This window comes from Bombina bombina, chromosome 7, assembly GCF_027579735.1.
Source record: "Bombina bombina isolate aBomBom1 chromosome 7, aBomBom1.pri, whole genome shotgun sequence".
Taxonomy (NCBI): domain Eukaryota; kingdom Metazoa; phylum Chordata; class Amphibia; order Anura; family Bombinatoridae; genus Bombina; species Bombina bombina.
Window position 1 is genome coordinate 33,226,073 of NC_069505.1, and position 19,883 is coordinate 33,245,955.

At 42.0% G+C, this 19,883-nt stretch overlaps 1 non-coding gene and 1 pseudogene across 1 annotated transcript; one reads left to right on the plus strand and one right to left on the minus strand.

Annotated features, from left to right (window-relative positions):
• LOC128636198 (transmembrane protein 245-like) overlaps window positions 1-15,122 on the plus strand; it is a 58,107-nt pseudogene extending 42,985 nt beyond the window's left edge.
• On the minus strand, window positions 1,242-1,323 carry TRNAS-UGA (transfer RNA serine (anticodon UGA)). The gene has a single exon. It is a non-coding gene; the product is annotated as a tRNA-Ser (tRNA).
• Window positions 15,123-19,883: the final 4,761 nt, after the last annotated feature.

Below are 19,883 nucleotides of genomic sequence, written 5' to 3' on the forward strand. Positions count from 1 at the left end.
GGCACTGGCCCCTGTGGGCCCCTGTGTAGAACCGCCCCTGTGTGTATAACTGTGTGTGTATGTGTGTGTATAACTGTGTGTGTATGTGTGTGTGTATAACTCTGTGTGTGTATAACTGTGTGTGTATAACTCTGTGTGTGTATGTGTGTGTGTATAACTGTGTGTGTATAACTCTGTGTGTGTATGTGTGTGTGTATAACTGTGTGTGTATTACTCTGTGTGTGTATAACTCTGTGTGTGTATAACTCTGTGTGTGTATTACTCTGTGTGTGTATAACTGTGTGTGTATAACTCTGTGTGTGTATGTGTGTGTATAACTGTGTGTGTATGTGTGTGTGTATAACTCTGTGTGTGTGTGTATGTGTGTGTATAACTGTGTGTGTATGTGTGTGTGTATAACTCTGTGTGTGTGTATAACTGTGTATGTATAACTCTGTGTGTGTATAACTCTGTGTGTGTATGTCTGTGTATAACTCTGTGTGTGTATAACTCTGTGTGTGTATAACTGTGTGTGTATAACTCTGTGTGTGTATGTCTGTGTAAAACTATGTGTGTGACTGTGTGTATATAACTGTTTGTGTATAACTATGTGTGTGTATGGTCTGTGTATGTGTGTGTAAAACTGTGTGTGTATAACTGTGTGTGTGTGTATGGTCTGTGTATGTGTGTGTATAACTCTGTGTGTGTATATCTGTGTATAACTGTGTGTGTATAACTGTGTGTGTGTATGGTCTGTGTATAACTGTGTGTGTATAACTGTGTGTGTGTATGTTTGTGTATAACTGTGTGTGTATAACTCTCTATGTGTATGTCTATGTATAACTCTGTGTGTGTATGTGTGTGTATGTGTGTGTATAACTCTGGTGTGTATGGTCTGTGTATCTGTGTGTATAACTCTGTGTGTGTATGGTCTGTGTATAACTGTGTGTGTTTAACTCTGTGTGTGTATGGTCTGTGTATGTGTGTGTATAACTCTGTGTGTGTATGAGTGTGTATAACTGTGTGGGTGTATGGTCTGTCTATGTGTAACTCTGTGTGTGTATGTCTGTGTATAACTGTGTGTGTATAAACTGTGTGTGTGTATGGTCTGTGTATGTGTGTGTATAACTCTGTGTGTATGTCTGTGTATTTGTGTGTATAACTCTGTGTGTATGTCTGTATATGTTTGTGTATAACTCTGTGTGTGTATATCTGTGTGTGTATGTGCCCGGATCGGATGTTTTTGATACAAAAAAATCATCCGTAGTCGGCAGGATTCAAACCTGCGCGGGGAAACCCCAATGGATTTCAAGTCCATCGCCTTAACCACTCGGCCACGACTACTACCTGGTGGTGCAACATTTTTATTTTACTTATCCTTACATAGTGTTCTGTGTTTTAGCATACACCACAAATATTTTCTTTCTTCTTATCTGAAATTGAAAAGTTGTACATATGTTTGTTTAAAGTTTCTAAGTTTTAAAAAGTGTTATAAAATAAAGTTTTCAATTTTCGTGTGTTAGAATGTTTATAGTGTTTAAATTTGTTTTAAATTTGAACGGACATGAAAGTGATCAATATGGTACACCTAATTATTATTTCAGATCTAATATTGATGATGAACTTAGCATAGAAATTATAATTTGAAACAATAACAATTTTATAAACTTACATGTCCTTAAAAGGCTCCTAATAGATTGATAATATAGTGGTTCTCGACGTTTAACATCACTGTATCGTCTCAAACATTGACGCCTGGTCCTTTTAATTTTTGATACACAATACATTCTGCGTATCATTTCATAAATAGTTTTGTCCCTTTCATCTGTAATGACCCCCGGACACCCCCTAACCGTTTAGGAAAATATCTGTCCATTACATACACTAGAATTATCATTTCCCCAGATGTGAAAGGTGCAATTCTCTTCATCCTCCCTGGTCGCATAGCAACTTTCTAGATGGGTGTGTCAAATCTCAAAATGTTCTAAATATCGCATTATTCACTGTCTCTATGCAACATTATTGTATATGTGATAAAATGTTAGAATTCTTTGGATACAATAATTACAAACTTGTATTATTTATTGGCATTCTCAAGTAATGATAAATGTAAATGAAGTTTTATGTATATATTTTTGTGTGTAATATAGTTATCAATAGTGTAGTGTATGTTTTTTTTGTTATGTAGGACAGTCATATAATTATAGATCTTTATGATTATTTGGTTTAAATAGTTATTGTGCAATATGTTGGTTTTAAATAAAAATTAAAGTTTTATTAAAAAACAATCTCCAATGTGACCGTTTATTACAATTTATTTAATTATAAAAATGAAAACAAATAACAATCACACAAGTAAATGATGAAAAAAAAAACTTTTTATTCAGAAAATGAAAATTTATTTTTTTATTCAAACGACCAAAAAATAGAAGTCCTGTGAATACAATCTTTTAATGCAATAAATCCTTAAAATAGTTCTCTGCGACATAATTTTTGGCATTAATGGCCTGTCTTGTTGGTTCATCATTACAGATGACCTCAGGGAAGTTCTCAAATGAAATTTCTTCTTCATTATCAATTTCAATTCCTCTTCTTATCGCAATGTTATGAAGAATGCAGCATACAAGAATAATTTTTGCAACCTTCTCGGGAGCATACTGCATGACACCACCTGAATGGTCAAGACAACGAAAGCGCAAATGCTCTCTCGATGATTCCTCTGGTGGATCTGTGTGCCTCGTTGAATTTCACCTCACATCTTCTTCGAGGATTGTTATAGGGTGTGAATAACCATTCTCTACTGAAATAACCAGCGTCCCCTATGAAAAAAATAAAAAAGGATTAACATTTCAAAGATGATAAAGACGATAATTTCAATGAGAATTAACTATGTTTTTTAGTTAAATCTATCATCACAATGCATGACATAAACTACGTTTGACAATTATAATAATACTGTAACATAACATCACAAAAATATAATTACCTAACAGCCATCCTTCAGGCATCTCTCCCTCCTCAAACTTCCGATATAACCCAGACTGACGCAAGATATACGAATCATGGCAGGATCCAGGGAAGTTGGAACGGACACTGATTATTTTCATGTTATGGTCACACACCATCTGAACATTGAGGGAATGGTACTGTTTTCTGTTCCGGAAAACTTCCTCACGTTCTCGGTATGGTTTGACTGCAACATGGGTGCAATCGATGGCTCCAAGTACATTGGGCATTCCGGCCATTCTATAAAAATTGGACTTCACAGATTGCCACTCTTCAGGAGTCGATGGAAGGCACACGTACCTTGGAAAGACGACCATCAATGCATCAATGACTTTGGTTAGGTGCCTCGAAAAAGCAGACTGGCTGATGCCAATTATAACGCTAGACACAGCTTGGCATGAACCGGTGGCAAAAAAATGTAAGGCTGCCAACAGTTTTAATAGTCCGGGTATGGCTTGTGAACGCGCTGTCATAGGTTCCAGGTATTCTGCTATTTCATTGTAAAGTTCCATAATAGCTTCTCTGTCCAAACGGAATCTCTGGATAATCTCATGATCAGAAATGCCTTCCAAACCCATACGTGGAAGGAAAACTCTATGGACTCGGATTCTTCTACCTCTCCTTCTTTGCAATCCATTGTTGTCAACCGGTGCCTGTATAGCCCTTCTTCCTCGTAATTGAATCAATCGGAAAAGAAACATGTGTAAAAGTGTCTCCATCTTCATTCAATGATCCAAAAACCAATAATGATACAATAGTAGTCTAGTCCTTTTACTTAAGTACTTCTACCTGGCGTCCAGTTAATACCCCCTATAGATTTCTATTGCATTATTGCCTAAATGGTCGCGAAGCAAATCACGCGAAGTTACAGTGAAAGTTGGAGCGGACGGATTAGTTGTAACATTCATAATTTCCGATTACAGCGAATTTACGTGCAATCGAACATGTAGTAAGTGGAAAAAGGCTTCGTAACGATCAGTTGCGTAAAATTACGATAGCTGATGAAAATAGTGGTTTTTCGACCCGATCGCAGATTGGTACATACGAGAAGCAGATCGTGAGCGAATTTTGACGCGGAAATACAGTCGGACGGTCACTTCGAAGCTTAGTACATGGCGCCCTGTGTGTGTATGTGTGTGTATAACTCTCTGTGTATAACTCTGCGTGTGTATAACTCTATGTGTGTATAACTGTGTATGTGTGTGTATAACTCTGTGTGTGTATGTATAACTCTGTGTGTGTATAACTGTGTATAACTCTGTGTGTGTTTAACTCTATGTGTATAACTCTGTGTGTGTATGTCTGTGTATAACTATGTGTGAGTATGTGTGTATAACTCTGTGTGTGTATATGTGTGTGTGTATGTGTGTGTATAACTCTGTGTGTGTATAACTGTGTGTGTGTATGTCTGTGTATAACTCTGTGTGTGTATAACTGTGTGTGTATGTCTGTGTATAACTGTATATAACTCTGTGTGTGTTTAACTCTATGTGTATAACTGTGTGTATAACTGTGTGTGTGTGTATAACTGTGTGTGTGTATAACTGTGTGTGTATGTCTGTGTATAACTCTGTGTGTATATAACTGTGTGTGTATGTCTATGTATAACTGAATATCTCTGTGTGTGTTTAATTCTATGTGTATACCTCTGTGTGTGTATCTCTGTGTATAACTCTGTGTGTATTTAACTCTATGTGTATAACTCTGTGTGTATAACTGTGTGTGTGTATGTGTGTGTATAACTATGTCTGTGTATAACTCTGTGTGTGTTTAACTCTATGTGTGTATGTCTGTGTATAACTCTGTGTGTGTGTATAACTCTATGTCAGTGCTTTCCAAGCTGTGTGTCGGGACACACTAGTGTGTCGGCAGCAGTGTGTAGGTGTGTCCCTGCTTCAGCACAATTTTTTTTTTAAAATTTGTTTTTGATTTCTGACTTTCCGCCTGCCTGCTACGCATATCAAATGGTTGACACGTGATTGATACCTAGGGGGACACAGATCATCTTAACCTATTGGCGCAGCTCAGTGGGAACTGAAACTATTCCCATTGGCGGCACATTGGCTCCTGACTGCACGTGTAGTCTCCTTAATTGGCTCGTGACTGCATGTGTAGTCAATGAGTGGGACAGTAGTGTGTATGCAGTGCGGGCAGTAGTCAATCGGACTCACCAAGCTCTGAGGGCGGCAGCTTAAACGCTGAGCTGAAGTCAGTGGGTTTTTTGTTTGCAGCTAGCTCCCAGTAGTGCATTGCTGTTCCTTCTCTTGATATATGGATAGGAAGTGGAAGCTTAAAAATGCATAATGATGAAATGTGAGTTTCTTTATCTAATATTCCACCAAATATTCCGAAATTGTGTTCATCCCATCAACCTCATACATCCCATTAAAATAGTAAGTAGCTTTCTTAAAAGTACCAATTGAATTTCTGGCCCTTAGGCGGCAGTGGATCTACGTCACCCGCCTACTATTCCAAAAGCGCATACGCTACTGTCCTATTCTACATTTTGTACTCCAGCGCGCGCTCCCGTTCGCGCATGCGTAGTAGCTTTAAATAGGACCACCTACACCAAATATTGTTACCAACGTGTCCGGTCTTAAACAAAAACTGCTAATCTCTTAATCGCACAACATAGCACTGAATGAACACTGTATAGTGGTTCCTTCAGCGCTATGTTGCAAACGGCGATTAACGCATGCGCATTGGTGATAGACATCTGAGGTTTGCGCATGCGCAATGCTTACGCTCGTCGTGTATGAGCTTTGGAGATGCGCATAGAGCGGGTGGGACCGCTCTATACGTAACAGCATCCAAAATCCAGAAGCTGAGGTGGGGTGGAGTTTAGACGCTAACGGTAGGTAGCTTAGTATAATAAAAAAAAATTGAAATATGTGATATAACATGGAATAAATTTAGCGAACATCTTATTATATTAGCCAATGATGCTTTAATTTCTTGAACACATGTAAACTTAACCTTAACCCGCCGACTAGTTTACGCTGGGGTGGGGAGCACCGATCCCATTACATTTAATTAATTGTTTAGAAACTTTATCTATATTTCCTATAAATAGTTACTTTTTGGAGTGCTGAAATCCCTGTCTTTCTTTGGAGAGGACACTACTGTGTCCTCTTCGTGTTTCTCTCTATTGTTATAGTGAATCTATGTGTGTAACAGGGTCTGCACCCACGTATAAATTGTATAATACATATTATCCTACTCCCCAATAATTTTGTATATTTTATAAACTTAACCTTCACTTTAAATATTTTCATAGGTCCAAAGAAAGCGGGTACTTTGAGACCTATTCTGGATTTAAAAACCTTGAACAAGTTTCTCAGTGTTCCAGCATTCAAAATGGAAACAATCAGAATGACTCTATCCATTGTTCAACAGGACCAATATGTTACGGTTACCCTTAGTCTCGCTGAGAGATGGACCGCTTAGTAGCCTGGATCCCTATTGCTAAAGAGGGGAGAAGCTGCTTTCCATAGTATTCTATATGAGTCTCGCAAATATAGAATAATCTCCCTTAGCTGTAGTACAGCTAGGATACCCTTCTGCCCACAAAAACGAGTCAACGCTGCGATTGAGGGTCAAACAAGAACTCAGGACTGGGATGCCCAGCCTGCTTTTTATTAAGGTTACATGCACACAGGGCACTCTCAGGGGGAGAGGGGGGGGAAGCACAAAATCCCCCATCACACATTTAGATAGAGAGCACTGTCCTTTGACAGGCCACAATAGGATTACAGTACTTAAGATAACAAGTTTACAAGTTCATCTTATCAATTAGCAGTCTGGCTCCAGAGGTGATTAGACAATGGGATTGGTTATCCCTAAACTTAGAGCTGAGGCTAGCAAAAATGTGTATTTAGGCAATAGTTTCTAAAAGCTGAAAAAAAAGAGTTAACTCTTTATGAAATGATACTTGTTACGGTTTTCTTGGAGCCCTTCTTAGGCGCTGGCTTGCTGGTTCAGGCATTGCTGCTGGGAAATAAGCTCTTCACAACAAAATAACTAATGCTTCTGTAACAGTGCTCCCTTTCTGTGGAACACTCTGGCAGACACGGTCTGACCCCTTTTCGGGGCAGACTAAGGCTGTCCAGACCGCTGGTTATGCGGGGCTGAGGTCTGTTTGTCTGGACAACCCGTCGGCGTTGCCATTCTGTTTCCCAGGTCTGTAAGTAATGGTGAAATTGAAGGGTTGCAACGATAAGCTCCAACGTAATAGCCTGCCGTTATCTCCAGAGACCCGGTTCAGCCACACCAACGGGTTATGGTCGGTGACCAGAGTGAACTCCTGACCATATAAATAGGGAGTCAATTTCTTTAATGCCCACACCAAAGCCAAACACTCCTTTTCGACCGCTGCATAGCTGACTTCGCGGGGCAGGAGCTTCCGGCTGATGTAGGCAACTGGATGCTCCCCTCCATCTTCGCCTACTTGGCTGAGGACAGCTCCCAGCCCGAACATGGAAGCGTCTGTATGGACGATAAAACGTTTGTTAAGGGCTGGGGCCGCCAAGACAGGAGCGTTAATTAGAGCATTTTTGAGAGCCTGGAAAGCCGTTTCACAGTGGGGAGACCACAGGACCTGTCGAGGTAAGTTCTTCTTGGTCAAGTCAGTCAGGGGTTTGGCAAGTGTGCTGTAGTCTGGTACGAACCGTCTATAGTACCCTGCCGTGCCCAGGAAGGCTAGGACCTGAGTCTTAGTGATGGGGGTGGGCCAATTGGCGACAGCTTCTATTTTGGCCGGCTCTGGTCGCTGCTTTCCACACCCCACCCGGTGACCCAGGTACTGTACCTCGGCCATCCCAAAGTGGCATTTTTCTGGCTTCAGAGTCAGGCCAGCAGCCCGGATCTGATCCAGAACCATTCCCACATGAGCTAAGTGGTCCTCCCAGGACTCACTGTGGATCGCTATGTCGTCCAGGTAGGCGCAAGCAAAACTCTGGAAGCCATCCAGGAGCCTATCCACCAAGCGCTGGAATGTAGCTGGGGCATTCTTCATCCCAAACGGCATTACCCTAAACTGATATAAGCCGAATGGGGTGACGAATGCCGACTTGGGGATAGCCTCCGGGGCCAGGGGAATCTGCCAGTAACCTTTGCAGAGGTCAATAGTGGTCAGGTAATTTCCCCTGGCTATACGATCGAGTAGCTCGTCTACCCTGGGCATAGGGTAAGCGTCCGTCACGGTATTTTCATTGAGCCTCCGATAGTCTACACAGAACCGGGTGGTCCCATCTTTCTTGGGCACCAAGACAACTGGGGAGGCCCATGGACTATCGGAGGGCTCAATTACCCTGAGCTGGAGCATCTCATCGATCTCCTTCTTCATTCCTGTCCTAACTGCTTCGGGGATTCGGTACGGAGCCTGGCGCAAGGGAGCTTGTCCCGGAGTATCTACCTGGTGGGTGGTTAAAGTAGTGTACCCTGGCTTCGGGGAGAAGGTGAGGTGTTTGGACTGGAGGAGTTGGTTGAGCTGCTCCCTTTCAGTGGGGCTAAGTCGGTCCCCTATCTGAACCTGCGCCACTATACCTGTGGGGAGACTCTTTTCTAATAGGTCTGGAATGGGTAAACTGTCTGGGTCTTCCTGAGGGGAACAACATACGGCCGTCACGTTCTCTGGTTGCTCAAAATATTCCTTGAGCATGTTTACATGGAATGTCTTTCTAAGATTGTTGTCATGGCAGCTAGCTATCACATAAGTGGTGTCTCCCCTTTTCTCTACGATCTGGTAGGGACCCTGCCAGGACGCCTGCAATTTGTCTGTCTTCACCGGCTTAAGTACTAACACCTTTTGTCCTATGGTGAAGATTCTCTTTCGGGCCCCCCGATCGTACCATACTTTCTGTCTTCTCTGGGCCAACTGGAGATTAGCCCGCACGGATTTGGCTAATTGCTCCATTCGGTCCCTGAGTTCCAGCACGTATGGCACAATGGGGACACCGTCAGCCTCCATCTCTCCCTCCCAGTGCTCCCGGATCAGGTTTAGGGGTCCCCGTACCTTTCTTCCGTAGAGCAACTCGAAGGGAGAGAACCCTGTCGTTTCCTGGGGCACCTCCCGATAAGCAAATAGGAGGTGCGGCAGGAAGCGTTCCCAGTCTCGGTATTCCTGAGTGAACGTCTTGAGCATTTGCTTGAGGGTCCCATTGAACCTCTCACACAGCCCGTTCGTCTGGGGGTGGTATGGGGAGCTCAGGAGGGACTTAATTTTGCAAACCTGCCAGAGTTGTTGGGTTAATTCAGCCGTAAATTGGGTGCCTCGGTCGGATAGGATTTCTTTTGGAAATCCTACCCGGGAGAACACCTGTACTAGTGCATTCGCTACCGTATCCGCTTGTATGTTGGATAGGGCGACAGCCTCTGGGTACCTGGTAGCGTAGTCCACTACGGTAAGAATGTAGCGCTTACCGGAGGGACTAGGGGTAGCCAGTGGTCCCACTAGGTCAATAGCAACCCGGCTGAAGGGTTCCTCTACAATGGGCATATTTACTAGCTGGGCTTTAGGGTGATCGCCTCGCCTTCCTACTCGTTGACACACATCGCAGGTGTTACAGTAAGTTCTAACGTCAGCGTGCACCCCTGGCCAAAAGAACGTGTGAGTAATGCGGTGTAGGGTACGGGTTACGGCTAGGTGGCCTGCTAAGGGGATGTCGTGGCCTATTTTGAGGATTTCTTGATGGTATTTGTGGGGCACTACCAGCTGTCGCCTACGCTGTCCCCTTTTCTCTGTCCAGCGGTATAGTTTCCCTTTTTCCCATAAGAATGTTTCGTTATCTGCCCCGCCCACTCCGGTCTCTGCTCGTTCCCGGTACTTTTGTAAGGTCGGGTCAGTCTTAGACTCTGCCTCGAAAGCATCTGGGGTGTCCCAGGGTATGGGGCCTAACCTGTCAGGCAAGGTCGGGGTAGGTCTTACCTGTGTCTCCCGCACTGGTGAGAGCTCTCGCTCTGTCCGGGCTTGGGCCCGTGTAGTCACTGGGTCCGCCTCGTTGTTGCATACTGGAGCATAGGCAGAAGTCATGGGGCCCAAATCGTTGCCCAGTAGTACTTCGGCAGGTAAATTATCCATTAGGCCCACGTTCACAGCCCCCTTTCCCGCTCCCCAATCAAGATGCACTTTAGCTGTTGGAATTTTGTACACATCCCCCCCCCGCCACTCTAACGGCCACAGTCTGTCCGGATCGCTTGTGCTCTGGCACCAAATGACTCTGTACCAGCGTGATAGTAGCCCCTGTGTCTCGCAATCCCTCGGTAGATCGCCCCTCGAGCCATACCCTCTGCCGATGGTGCTGGCGGTTATCTGAGGCAGCATATACAGGGTCTGCCTCGTGAAGCGGCCCCACATATCCCTCCATAGGGGCCTCTTGGTTAACACAGATGGCCCGGGCCGGACGATAGGACCCAGAGGGGTAATTGTAATTCCTGGGTGTCTGGTGCGTATTAAGGGGGCAGCTAGCCATGAAATGCCCTGGTTGCTTGCATCGGTGGCAAGTCGGTCTGTGACGCTCAGAGCTGTTATTGGGTGGTCCTGAGTGTCGGACGGGCCCTGTGGGCACCGGGGCTCGGAATTCAGCACGAGGGGGTGCACGGTAAACCTCTCTGAGTTCGACCCGTGCTGGAGCTCGGTAGTTCATGGGTTTGTGAAGACGGAAGTCATAATGTTCATCGGCCAATTTGTCTGCTTCTTCTAAGGTAGAAGGCCGCCTGTCTCGCAGCCATTCCTTCCCTTGCTGTTCCATGCCATTATAAAAATGTTCTAAGAGAAACAATTGTAAAATTTCCTCCCCAGTCACCGCTTTACTTCCGCTCAGCCAGTGATTTGCCGCTCTCCGCATTCGGTGCGCCCATTCCATATGGGTATCGTTAGGCTTCTTTTCCGTGCCCCGAAACTGTCGGCGATACGTGTCCGGAGTTACAGCGTACCGTCGCAACAGTGTCTCCTTAACTAGCTCATACTGTGTCACTTCCTTAGCACCCAGAGTACGAAAGGCTTCCAGGGCTCGCCCGGATAGTTTCCCAGACAATATCGTGGGCCACTCTCTGTTGGGAATCTGGTGCAGGGCACATTGCCTTTCGAAGTCCGCCAAATATTCATCAATCCCTGTCTCGCTCTCTAGAAAGGGTCGAAATGCCGTATAGGGTATCTTGGGCCTCCCAGCATTTTCGACAGGGATGATTACCTGCGGGGCTACAGCATTGCGGTGTGCGTTCACTAGGTTGAGTTCGTGGGCTCGAGTCTCTCGTATATCCTCGTCCGCCTCCGCCATCAACTGCTGTACCAATTCCATGGAGGGGTTCGGCCCGTATAATGAGAGCCTTTCCCGAACAATCCTGGTTTTTTCATCACTAATCGTGGTCGGTGTTTCCGCCATTGTGAAGCTCTGATCCAGTTCGTTCAATTCTGCGATCAGCTCTCTCCTCGGCCGGTTGCTGGCGTACCCCCCTCTGCTTTCAAGTAAATCCTTTAGGGTTGTACGCTTCAATTTTTCGTAAGCGCTCTCCATCCGTTCTGTACCTCTCCTAGGAAATCCAGGAAAATCCCGCCGCTGCCGCCAAATGTTACGGTTACCCTTAGTCTCGCTGAGAGATGGACCGCTTAGTAGCCTGGATCCCTATTGCTAAAGAGGGGAGAAGCTGCTTTCCATAGTATTCTATATGAGTCTCGCAAATATAGAATAATCTCCCTTAGCTGTAGTACAGCTAGGATACCCTTCTGCCCACAAAAACGAGTCAACGCTGCGATTGAGGGTCAAACAAGAACTCAGGACTGGGATGCCCAGCCTGCTTTTTATTAAGGTTACATGCACACAGGGCACTCTCAGGGGGAGAGGGGGGGGAAGCACAAAATCCCCCATCACACATTTAGATAGAGAGCACTGTCCTTTGACAGGCCACAATAGGATTACAGTACTTAAGATAACAAGTTTACAAGTTCATCTTATCAATTAGCAGTCTGGCTCCAGAGGTGATTAGACAATGGGATTGGTTATCCCTAAACTTAGAGCTGAGGCTAGCAAAAATGTGTATTTAGGCAATAGTTTCTAAAAGCTGAAAAAAAAGAGTTAACTCTTTATGAAATGATACTTGTTACGGTTTTCTTGGAGCCCTTCTTAGGCGCTGGCTTGCTGGTTCAGGCATTGCTGCTGGGAAATAAGCTCTTCACAACAAAATAACTAATGCTTCTGTAACACAATACATGTCATAATAGATTTGAAGAATGCTTACCTTCATATTCCAAATCACAAGGACCATTTTCAATTCCTCAGATTTGCCTTTCAGAACAAACATTTTCAGTTTGTTATCCCTTCCATTTGGTCTGGCTGCCGCTCCCAGAATTTTTACAAAGGTTCTGGGAACTCTATCTGTTGCTGGAGCTCAGGGGGTGTTGGTGGCTCCTTACCTGGACAATGTATTGGTTCAGGCTCCATCTTTACCTTAAGCAATTTCTCATACCAACAGTTTTTTTGTCATTTTTTTTTAACTTCATGATTGGAGAATCAATGTCCCAAAGAGCTCTTTGTCTCAGACCAGGGTGTCTTTTCTAGGCCTGATAATAGATTAAATGCCCATAACTTTCACTAACGGATCAAAGGAAATTGAAGATAGTCAACTTGTGCCAAGGTTCAATCTCACTCCAATCCAACATTTGCTCTCTGTATGGACGTGCTAGGCCTTATGATTGCAGCATCAGTTGCCATTCTTTTTTTTCGGTTTTATGACACCATTTCAGCTTTGCACGTTGAGTCAGTGGTGCAAAGGACTACAACCAACCTGCTTAGATTTTAGGAACAACTCGTTCCCCTTACATTTTTTTCTTCAGACTATTAAGATGTTTAACAAACCTCTAGTCTATCTGTTAATATATATATATTTTTTTATTGGTTCGTTTCGGGAACAAAAGGCCTTTATGTTTACCCTGGCTACATGGTTTGAAACTTTTTTTTAATTCACAAGGCTTACTTAGAGGTGGACAATTATCCTCAAACATATTACTGCTCATTCTACAAGATCAGTTTCTACTTCCTGGGCTTTAAAGAATGAGACTTCAGAAGAACAAATTTGCAACAGGGTCATCCCTACATACCTTTTACTAAATTTTAGCATTTTGATGTTTTTGCTGCAGCAGAAGTCCTTCAGGCTACGTTTTTAAGAAATGAGGGTTCCCCCCCTTAATTTATTTCCCTCCATTACTTGTGGACCCCACAGCTTGGGTGTTTTCCGAGAAGTAATGAACTTGTGGACTCTGACCACCTTATGAAAGAAAAAAGATTTGTTTACCTGATTAATTAATTTTTTTTCCGGTGGTGAGAGTCCACGAGACCCGCCCAATATATATTTTATTGTAATTTGCTGGGGGCAGTTCTAGTGTTTTTTTTTGTTTGTTTTTTTACAACTCATATCTTTTTTTTTTTTGTCCTTTCCTACCTTTCTCCTTCTTGGCTATACATAAAACTGAATTTTCTTAATGAAGTGGGAGGTATAGAGAACTCTTACAGTTTTGGGAATCCTTTCTCCTCCTAGTGGCTAGGAACTGAATTCCCAGAAGTAATAAACTTGTGAAACTTTACCACCTCCAAAGAAATTAATTTATTAGCTGATAGTTTGGCTGGAGAAAAGTATCGACAAGATAATCAGCATATTCATCATATTTTTGCTTGTCATTGGAACCCTTCTGTTAGGCTTGCTCCTTACAGCAAAGGTTCATGAAGAAAGTGTACATATCATTCAAGTTACAAGTAACCTGATTAATGAGACACTTAGTAATCATCCGGAATGGGCAAAGTAAGAACTGTAAATCCTAGCTATGGCCTAAGGAGGTTGGCTTCCTGAAGCTCAAGTTGTTCAAAAGGCTGTCAACTCTGCTGCTAGCAGTGTATATCAATATGGAAGAGAATGGATCACCAGCAAGCTACACAAAATATTAGGGGAGAAAGTCAACAACACAGATGTAATTGAGAAGCAAGTTCTTGAACTTTGGGACAAACTTTATCATTCTTGGGTAATCAAGAATAACACTTATTCGGGAAGACACAAGAGTGGCCACAGGATGCAAGTACAACGTCAAAACTGTTGGCTTGGAGATATTTTGGACTGGCAAGATCTTGCTTCTTTTGTACATGAGAATATTGAAACCTTTCTCTCGATTCTGGAGTCTCTTTGGATTGTGATGAGCCGGAATTTAAGCTTGCTTTTTACCACAGTAACAACATTATTCACAGTCATCAGCACTTCTGAATTTTGTGTTGTCATTGGTGATTTTTCTGACCACATTATTTTATCTGCTAAGCTCCAGTGATGAGTACTACAAGCCAGTAAAATGGGTTATAAGCCTCACTCCACTTTCTCAACCAGGCCCGTCTTCCAATATAATTGGACAGTCAGTTGAAGAAACAATAAGGGGTGTATTTGATGCTTCCCTAAAAATGGCTGGCTTTTATGGATTATACACGTGGCTCACACATACAATTTTTGGGATAAACATAGTCTTTATACCATCTGCCTTGGCAGCAATTCTTGGAGCAGTACCATTTTTGGGGACATATTGGGCTGCTGTACCTGCAGTGCTGGACTTATGGTTTGCCCAAGGGGAAAGCTGCAAAGCTGTTTTGCTCCTTCTGTGTCACCTACTGCCTACTTACTGTGTGGATACTGCAATCTACTCTGATATATCTGGAGGGGGACATCCATATCTGACTGGGCTGGCAGTGGCTGGAGGAGCATATTACCTTGGGCTAGAAGGAGCCATTATTGGCCCCATTCTTCTTTGTGTATTGGTTGTTGCCTCAAACATCTATAGTGCAATGTTAGTAAGTCCCTCATCGACATTGCCTACACCTTCAACAACACCATGGCCATTACATGTACAACGGCCATTTAGGGAAAATCTTCATGAGATGAAGCAATCAGATGAGTGATAGACTTGGAGAAGTTGTCACATATTTCATTCACCTCAGGAGCTGTGGCCTTTTAATTCCTTTATGGTGTATCTTGTCATGTGTGTGACACCAGCCTTCACCTACAAGGTTCTACAAGGTTGCCTTTTATACCAACTTCACTGAAGAGATCCAACATACAGTACACGTCAATCTCTGTCCTGTTTTTCATTGAAAGTGTTACTCTTAAAACAACAGTCAAGCAGAACCACTGCAGACCCTGACTGCAAATAATAGATAAGGTTTTCTGTGTAAATCTATTCTCTATACCAATTGTTTGCTTTTATAGCAATGAAAAGCATATTAGCAGAAAAACTTTCACAGATAACTCTTTATATTGGGCTCAAGAATCTCACAAGTGAGAACTACTGACTATTTGCTTTTGCTGTAACTACAGTTACTTATACACCAGTTCAGCCTTTTAAATGGACAGTAAATATTTTTTGTAGGCACCTGAGGTATGTATTGCCTAATATATCCATCTTACTTTATCAATTTTCTAGGGTATTTTTAGCCCCTCCCTCCTTGTGCTTGAATGATATAGCCAATCAGATGCCATGCTGCCTCCACAATTGAGTATAAATGGAGTGCACACATGGCTGCTAAGCATAGTGGTTGTGCATCTCTATTCATTTATATTTTAGGAGCTGGGAGCATGCCCCGTTACAGTTTGAAGGACAGCTGTATGACAGCAGTTGGACCATCCTAATTTTTTTTTCTAAACTTTAAAAAAAAAAAAAAAAAAAATATTGAAAGGTTAGCTGGAAGTGTGTCTACTAAGCAAGCACCCAAGGCTGTGCTAAAAATATATATTAGAAAATGATTTATACAATAAGACTACATTGGACAATGCAGTCCTGCAAAAAATGTTTGCCATACGTTAAAGCATTTGTATCCGTTGTGCTCACCTTTTGAATGACCATGTTACTCATAATAGCAATACACAGTTCTGCAAAAGCATTTGAAAAGTTTAAACATAAATGTATTTACTACCACTTGCATATTTGTTCCATTGCCAATTAAATAGCACTTTAAGCATTTTCAAATGCAAATGTTTTCTTTTGATACTTTTTCATGAGATATAATTTACTTAGTTTTGTACAATATGTTAGTATTTAGTAGAGGCAGGATTGTACAGTTTGTCTGAATTATATTTAGTGCATTGCTTGTTCTTGTATTGCACTACCCTTAAGCATTGAAGTGTTGCCTCATTAAAAACAAAAATACCCAGGAGCTAAGCTATCTCAAATGTGACATTAGGTAACATCTGGTATAATAGCTACATTTTGTAAGGATATCGATCACAGCACCAAAATGTATTTCTATTTTGTTCACTAATAAAAATGTGTTATTTAAAGCAAAAAAAAAAAAAAAAAATAGTAAGTAGCTATTGGTGTTATTAAACTTTTTTTTAATTCTTGCACATACTTACTGTTACTTGTAAGGACATTTCATTATTATATAATTTATGTATGTGTCCGTATCTCTTAAAACAAGTTAGTTTAACCTCCTTTTTTGCTAGTACAACTGAATTACTGTGTCGTGAAATTATGTAGGTCTGAAAAGTGTGTCACCAACATGAAAAGTTTGGAAAGCTCTGCTCTATCAGGCCCATTTATCAAAGGGCTTGCGGACCTGATCCGACACTGCGGATCAGGTCCGCAAGACCTCGCTAAATGCGGAGAGCAATACGCTCTCCGCATTTAACATTGCACCAGCAGCTCACAAGAGCTGCTGGTGCAACGCCGCCCCCTGCTGACTCGCGGCCAATCGGCCGCCAGCAGGGAGCTGTCAATCAACCCGATCATATTCGATCGGGTTGATGTCCGGCGATTCCTGTCCGCCTGTTCAGAGCAGGCGGACAGGGTTATGGAGCAGCGGTCTTTAGACCGCTGCTTCATAAGTTGTGTTTCTGGCGAGTCTGAAGACTCGCCAGAAACACGGCCCTTCAAGCTCCGTACGGAGCTTGATAAATGGGCCTGTCAGTATTTGTATAAATATGTGTGTATAACTCTGTGTGTGTATAACTCTGTGTGTGTATAACTCTGTGTGTGTATGTGTGTGTATAACTCTGTGTGTGTATGTGTGTGTACAGGTATACCCCGCTCATACAGCGGGTTAGGGACCGGAGCCCCGCTGTAAAGTGAAAACCGCCTTAAAGTGAAACAAGGCAGTTTTAGCTTTCTTTCCACTTGCCAGTGTGTTTAAAAACTTGAAAACATGTTTGAACTAGCATATATTAGGGGTGCAATAGGGCTAAGTTTCATTTAACACTAGCACAGCACAGAATTCAATAAATACTGTACTTGTAAAATAGTGACAATTACTAATTAAAATTTGCCAAACTATAGCACTGAGACACAGATTGCACTGTAAAGCTGTAAACAGAGTGAACTGTGCATAGCAAAATAGTGCCAGTCACTTTTCTCGCAATCTCACAATGATTACAGCACTATTTCATAATCCTTGGAGGATGAACTTCAGCTCCACAAAGCGCTGTATTAACGAATCGCTGTAAAGTGAAGCGCTGTAAAGTGAGGTATACCTGTATAACTGTGTGTATATTACTCTGTGTGTGTATAACTCTGTGTGTGTATAACTCTGTGTGTGTATAACTCTGTGTGTGTATAACTCTGTGTGTGTATGTGTGTGTATAACTCTGTGTGTGTATAACTCTGTGTGTGTATGTGTGTGTATAACTCTGTGTGTGTATAACTCTGTGTGTGTATAACTCTGTGTGTGTATGTGGTGTTTAACTGTGTGTGTATGTGTGTGTATAACTCTGTGTGTGTATGTGGTGTATAACTGTGTGTGTATGTGTGTGTATAACTCTGTGTGTGTATGTGTGTGTATAACTGTGCGTGTATGTGTGTGTATAACTCTGTGTGTGTATGTGGTGTATAACTGTGTGTGTATGTGTGTGTATAACTGTGTGTGTGTAACTATGTGTGTGTATGTGGTGTATAACTGTGTGTGTATAACTCTGTGTGTGTATGTGGTGTATAACTGTGTGTGTATAACTCTGTGTGTGTGTATGTGGTGTATAACTGTGTGTGTATGTGGTGTATAACTCTGTGTGTGTATGTGTGTGTATAACTGTGTGTATATTACTCTGTGTGTGTATAACTCTGTGTGTGTATGTGGTGTATAACTGTGTGTGTATGTGTGTGTATAACTCTGTGTGTGTATGTGGTGTATAACTGTGTGTGTGTATGTGTGTGTATAACTCTGTGTGTGTATAACTCTGTGTGTGTATAACTCTGTGTGTGTATGTGTGTGTATAACTCTGTGTGTGTATGTGTGTGTATAACTGTGTGTATATTACTCTGTGTGTGTATAACTCTGTGTGTGTATAACTCTGTGTGTGTATAACTCTGTGTGTGTATGTGTGTGTATAACTCTGTGTGTGTATGTGTGTGTATAACTCTGTGTGTGTATAACTCTGTGTGTGTATGTGTGTGTATAACTCTGTGTGTGTATAACTCTGTGTGTGTATGTGTGTGTATAACTCTGTGTATGTATGTGTGTGTATAACTGTGTGTATATTACTCTGTGTGTGTATAACTCTGTGTGTGTATGTGGTGTATAACTGTGCGTGTATGTGTGTGTATAACTCTGTGTGTGTATGTGGTGTATAACTGTGCGTGTATGTGTGTGTATAACTCTGTGTGTGTATGTGGTGTATAACTGTGTGTGTATGTGTGTGTATAACTCTGTGTGTGTATGTGGTGTATAACTGTGTGTGTATAACTCTGTGTGTGTATAACTCTGTGTGTGTATAACTGTGTGTATATTACTCTGTGTGTGTATAACTCTGTGTGTGTATGTGGTGTATAACTGTGTGTGTATGTGTGTGTTTACCTGTGTGTGTATAACTCTGTGTGTGTATGTGTGTGTATAACTGTGTGTGTATAACTCTGTGTGTGTATGTGTGTGTATAACTGTGTGTGTATAACTCTGTGTATAACTGTGTGTGTATGTGTGTGTGTATAACTCTGTGTGTGTATAACTGTATGTGTATAACTGTGTGTGTGTATGTGTGTGTATAACTGTGTGTGTATTACTCTGTGTGTGTATAACTGTGTGTGTGTATGTGTGTGTGTGTATAACTGTGTGTGTGTATGTGTGTGTATAACTGTGTGTGTATTACTCTGTGTGTGTATAACTGTGTGTGTGTATGTGTGTGTATAACTGTGTGTGTGTATGTGTGTGTATAACTGTGTGTATTACTCTGTGTGTGTATAACTCTGTGTGTGTATAACTCTGTGTGTGTATGTGTGTGTATAACTCTGTGTGTGTATGTGTGTGTATAACTGTGTGTGTGTATGTGTGTATAACTGTGTGTATATTACTCTGTGTGTGTATAACTCTGTGTGTGTATGTGGTGTATAACTGTGTGTGTATAACTCTGTGTGTATGTGTGTGTATAACTGTGTGTATATTACTCTGTGTGTGTATAACTCTATGTGTGTATGTGGTGTATAAACTGTGTGTGTATGTGTGTGTGTATAACTCTGTGTGTGTATAACTCTGTGTGTGTATGTGTGTGTATAACTGTGTGAATATTACTCTGTGTGTGTATAACTCTGTGTGTGTATGTGGTGTATAACTGTGTGTGTATGTGTGTGTATAACTCTGTGTGTGTATGTGTGTATAACTCTGTGTGTGCATAACTCTGTGTGTGTATGTGTGTGTATAACTCTGTGTGTGTATGTGTGTGTATAACTCTGTGTGTGTATGTGTGTATAACTCTGTGTGTGTATAACTCTGTGTGTGTATGTGTGTGTATAACTCTGTGTGTGTATGTGTGTTTATAACTCTGTGTGTGTATGTGTGTGTATAACTGTGTGTTTATTACTCTGTGTGTGTATAACTCTGTGGGTGTATGTGGTGTATAACTGTGTGTGTATAACTCTGTGTGTATGTGTGTGTATAACTGTGTGTATATTACTCTGT